Source organism: Nycticebus coucang, chromosome 6 (assembly GCF_027406575.1).
Source record: "Nycticebus coucang isolate mNycCou1 chromosome 6, mNycCou1.pri, whole genome shotgun sequence".
Taxonomy (NCBI): Eukaryota; Metazoa; Chordata; class Mammalia; order Primates; family Lorisidae; genus Nycticebus; species Nycticebus coucang.
In genome coordinates this window covers 104,232,666-104,237,856 of record NC_069785.1, presented here as the reverse complement: position 1 = coordinate 104,237,856, position 5,191 = coordinate 104,232,666, and the positions used below count along the sequence as shown (strand labels likewise).

The 5,191-nt window shown below is 49.2% G+C and overlaps 1 pseudogene; it reads left to right on the top strand.

The window, feature by feature from the left end:
• Window positions 1-3,218: 3,218 nt before the first annotated feature.
• On the top strand, window positions 3,219-4,779 carry LOC128588818 (cyclin-dependent kinase 16-like; annotated as a pseudogene).
• The last annotated feature ends 412 nt before the right edge of the window (window positions 4,780-5,191 follow it).

Here is a 5,191-nt window from a genome sequence, read left to right as displayed (position 1 = left end):
TTTCACCCTGTGATCAGATGCAGAAGAGGAGGAGAAAGGTGTTGGCTGAGATTCCAATACCAGTTTGTAAAAATATGCAGTTTTAGATGGTAGCATAAATGAAAAATAAGTTCATTGTTGTACTAAAGGTGAAAATAGTTGTATATCTGAAAACATCAACAGACGTTATCAGTGTTCTTTTATAGTCAAAATTGTCACTACCATAAGGCTTTTTTCTCCCCATGATTAACTCTTCCCATGTGATAGAAATGATTAAAAATACAGCTGCACAGGGAAGGCTGGATGTGGTATGTACATTTTTATCCCACTTGCACAATGTATTTGATTTCATTAATGGAATTTTCAGTTCCAAAAAAAGAATTTTATATTTCTATAAATATCCAGTGTGTGATTGCATGAAATAGAAAATTTATTTTTTAAGTATTATTTGGGGTTAGGGACTTATGAAATTTAAAACCAGCTATTTTTAATTATGAAATAAAAAAGAATATAAAAAATATGGCTTTTAATTAAGGGATTCAAGTTTGAATTCTTTTCCATACATTACGATGGAAATTAAGACCATAAATGGTATGTATATTTTGACACAAAATGTGTCATTTTAAAATTATTACCCACACGTGAAAATAGTCATCAAATAGAATTTTCCTAATGTATTAATTTTTATTTTTCTATTTCAAATTTAAAGTCTTTTTTATCATAGATGTTTATTTCACTTGTTTAAATAAATATTCAATAACATTGTTTTAAAAATATACAGTTTTAGCATTATGTAGGTATTTATTCATATGATGCCTCAGTATACAGGGTGTCTATAAATTTTGTGTGCAATTACAGCCAAACTTTATGGACACCCGATATAATGTGTCAGTGTACATACTCAGTGTATGCAGGCATGCGCACACACACACATGTACACTGCATCAGCATTATTTAAGCCAAATAACAAATATAATGTGTATGCATATATATTAAATTCTTCTACGCATATATACACACATGTAGTAAGTCCTCATTTAATGTCATTGATACGTTCAAAGCAACTGTGACTTCAAGCAAAATGATGTACTTATTGAGGAAAGCAATTTTACCATAGGTGAATTGAAAAAAAGTGCTAAATTTCTATGGAATAGAGAATGTCATTTCGCTTAAAGTTGCAGTTTCCAAGGACCTATCAATGGTAAGTGAGAACTGATGTGCACAAAACACCAGCACCTCCACTGTCACGTTGGTAAGACGCTCCCACCGCGTCTGCTCCTAGAGTTCCTGTCCTTACTCTTCCAACAGCGCTGCTTTACTGCTCTGCGTTCCCTCTTCCATATGCAGCGCAGAAAATGCTAATGAGAATGGAAATGACTCCATAGCATTTGTAGGGCTGAGCAAAAGTCAATTTCACACTAATGGTGAGAGAAACACCAAAACAAATTCCTGGAGAACAAATAATGTGAAGGTGAGTCTTTCTACCATTACATCTCCTATAGTCACACTGTTTCTGTCCCCTCAAAATTTGTATTATAACCTTATCAATGGCTGGCCAGGCCATTGACAAGGCCATTGACAAGGTTATAACATAAACAACGTAGTGATGCTAGCCTGCAGTCCACCTTCCAAGGAGAAAAAATACCTCAGAGGAGGAGGCACAAGTTCATGGGGAAGTCCACCTTGTCTAGGGACAGGCCTCTTGTCACAGCAGCATCAGAGGCCACAGAAACCCATGATGTTGGGTCCCAGGGAAAAAGACCCATTTTGTTGAGGGGTATCTTTCACTTCAACTGAGAAAAAGGCATGCTGCAGAGTAAAGTGCTTGCCTGTGCTTCCAGTCCATGGCCAGTCCACTCCAGGCAATGACTGGTGGCCCCACATCCTGGTTCTTCCTGGACTTGTAACGGGGCTACCGCCACCAACGCAGCCTGCGAAGTGGGCAGTGTGCAGGTGGCGAGGGTTGCCTGGCTGGTCGCTCTGGGGCAATTCTGTTGGATCTCCAGCAGAAGAGGGACCGAAGACAATTGCAGGTGGGCAGGGGCTCGGGACTTGGAGAGGGCTGTGGTGGGGCATGGCCTGCTAAGAACAGGGGGCTGGGTGGAGGCTGTGGAGTGGGGTGACCAGGCAGGAACAGGGGGCTGGGAGGGGGCTGTGGAGGGGGATGACCAGGCAGGAACAGGGGGCTGGGAGGGGGCTGTGGAGGGAGGGCACCAGGCAGGAACAAGGGGCTGGGAGGGGGCTGTGGAGGGGGGTGACCAGGCAGGAACAGGGGGCTGGGAGGGGGCTGTGGAGGGAGGTGACCAGGCAGGAACAGGGGGCTGGGAGGGGGCTGTGGAGGGGGGTGACCAGGCAGGAACAGGGGGCTGGGAGGGGGCTGTGGAGGGGGATGACCAGGCAGGAACAGGGGGCTGGGAGGGGGCTGTGGAGGGAGGGCACCAGGCAGGAACAAGGGGCTGGGAGGGGGCTGTGGAGGGAGGTGACCAGGCAGGAACAGGGGGCTGGGAGGGGGCTGTGGAGGGAGGGCACCAGGCAGGAACAAGGGGCTGGGAGGGGGCTGTGGAGGGGCGTGACCAGGCAGGAACAGGGGGCTGGGAGGGGGCTGTGGAGGGAGGGCACCAGGCAGGAACAGGGGGCTGGGAGTGGACTGTGGACGGAGGTGACCAGGCAGGAATAGGGGGCTGGGGTGGGACCTTGCAACAGTGAGGGTGGGCAGGGACCGGGGGCGAGAAAGGGCACATGAAGTGGCAGGGGCAGGCAGGGACCGTGTTCGAGAAAGAGTTGATGACCTAAATAGGTCCAGGGGGCACCAGAGGCGAGGAGGTGGCATGAGTGGGGTCAGGGGAACAGGCTGGGGATAGAGAGGGATGGGTGGGAGACGTGGGACGACTGAAGGGCAGCAGGAGCGGGAGAAACATTGCTTTGCTGAAACAAAGGAGATAAAAAGCCAGATGAAATGTTAGATCTACACAAGCCATGACAGAGAGATGAAGGAGCATTCAATATATATGGATGAGTGAAATGTTAGTCTAAAACAACTCCATTCTCAAGTCCTCGTGCACAATCTCTGGTGAGAGCTGAGTGGGCCGCATATAGATCGAGGTTTCCCAAGGGCACTACCACCACCACAGCCACTCTCATCCAGGCCTATCTGCTCAGAGGCACCTGTGGTCTTATCTATGCCTTGGCCACTTCCGAGTGTCATGGACACCTGCAGTTTGCTCTTCTTCATTGGATCCATGGCCACCGGCAGGGGCGTGAGTAGCCTCAGAGCCACCGGGCAGGAGCGGCGGCGCCTTGGGCGGCAGCCCAGGCTCAGGCCGCGCGACCTCCTTCTCCTCCTGTTCGCGGCAGGCGCGGGTCCCAGCAGTCCTTGAAGATTGGTCTGATGGGGAGAGTGACCAGGCTTCGGCCACATCCTAGGATGAGGTGCAGTCTCCAGTGAGGGTGCGCATGCGCAACTATCCCCCACTCCAGATCTCCGCTGAGGATATTAACAAGCGCCTGTCACTACCAGCTGACATCCGCTGCCTGAGGGTTACCTTGAGAAGCTGACTCTAAATAGTCCCATTTTTGACAAGCCCCTCAGCCGCCGCCTCCCTCGTGTCAGCCTGTCGGAGATTGGCTTTGGAAAACTAGAGACCTACATCAAGCTGGACAAACTGGGCGACGATACCTATGCCACGGTATACAAAGGCAAAAGCAAGCTTACAGACAACCCTGTAGCACTCAAGGAGGTCAGACTTGAACACGAAGAGGGGGCGCCCTGCACCGCCATCCCAGAAGTGTCTCTGCTCAAGGACCTCAAACATGCCAACATTGTTAGGCTACATGACATTATCCACACGGAGAAATCCCTCACCCTTGTCTTTGAGTACCTGGACAAGGACCTGAAGCAGTACCTGGATGACTGTGGGAATGTAATCAACATGCACAAAGTGAAACTGTTCCTGTTCCAGCTGCTCCGTGGCCTGGTCTACTGCTACCGGCAGAAGGTGCTACACGAGACCTCAAGCCCCAGAACCTGCTTATCAACAAGAGGGGAGAGCTCAAGCTAGCTGACTTTGGCTTGGCCCGGGCCAAGTCAATCCCAACAAAGACATACTCTAATGAGGTGGTGACACTGTGGTACCGGCCACCTGACATCCTGCTTGGGTCCACAGACTACTCCACTCAGATTGACATGTGGGGTGTGGGCTGCATCTTCTATGAGATGGCCGACCCCTCTTCACGGGCTCGCAGTGGAAGAACAGCTGCACTTCATCTTCGCATCTTAGGAACCCCAAATGAGGACACGTGGCCAGGCATGCCATCCAATGAGGAGTTTAAGACATACAACTATCCCAAGTACCAAACTGAGGCCCTTTTGAGCCCTGCACCCCAACTTGATAGCAATGGGGCTAACCTCCTCTCTAAGCTGCTACAGTTTGAGGGTTGAAATCGGATCTCTGCAGAGGATGCCATGAAACATCTATTCTTCTTCAGTCTGGGGGAGCGGATCCACAAACTTCCTGACACTGCTTCCATATTTGCACTAAAGGAAATTCAGCTACAAAAGGAGGCCAGCCTTCGGTCTTCATCAATGCCTGACTCAGGCAGGCCAGCTTTCCACGTGGTGGACACTGAGTTCTGAGTTCTAAGCCACAGACCAAGGCCCCAGCAGGCAGCAGCTAGAGGGATGCCACACCCCTCACAGGGCAGCCCCCAACTGCATCCTCCCTGCTTGCTACCTGCCTACCTGCCTGAGCCATGTTCACCTGCCCACTTGTCCCCTGCTGCCCACCTGAACACCCGACCATTGGCCTGTCAACCCACCCACCGGCCTGTCTGCTGGGTGCTAACAAAGCTCTCATCAGTCCTTCAAAAAAAATAAAATAAATAGAACAACTCCATTATTTATCATTCCAACTACATGACATTCTGGAAACGTGAAAATTTAAAAACAGTGCAAATCTCAATAGTTGCCAGGGTTTGTGGACCAACAAATGTGATAAAGTGGTAAGGTAAGGGGCCTTTGAGGGCAGGGAGGGGGCACCGCGTGAGGACACAATGGGCAACACAGCTTTGAAGGTGTCACAACTGACAGAAATGCCCAGTGGAAAGAGTGAACCTGAATGGAAATGATTAACTTTGGAGAATCAGATGTCAAGTTTTAGATTAATTGTAACAAATGTATCCCAGTAAGTGAAGATGTTATTGATCGTTGCAAGTA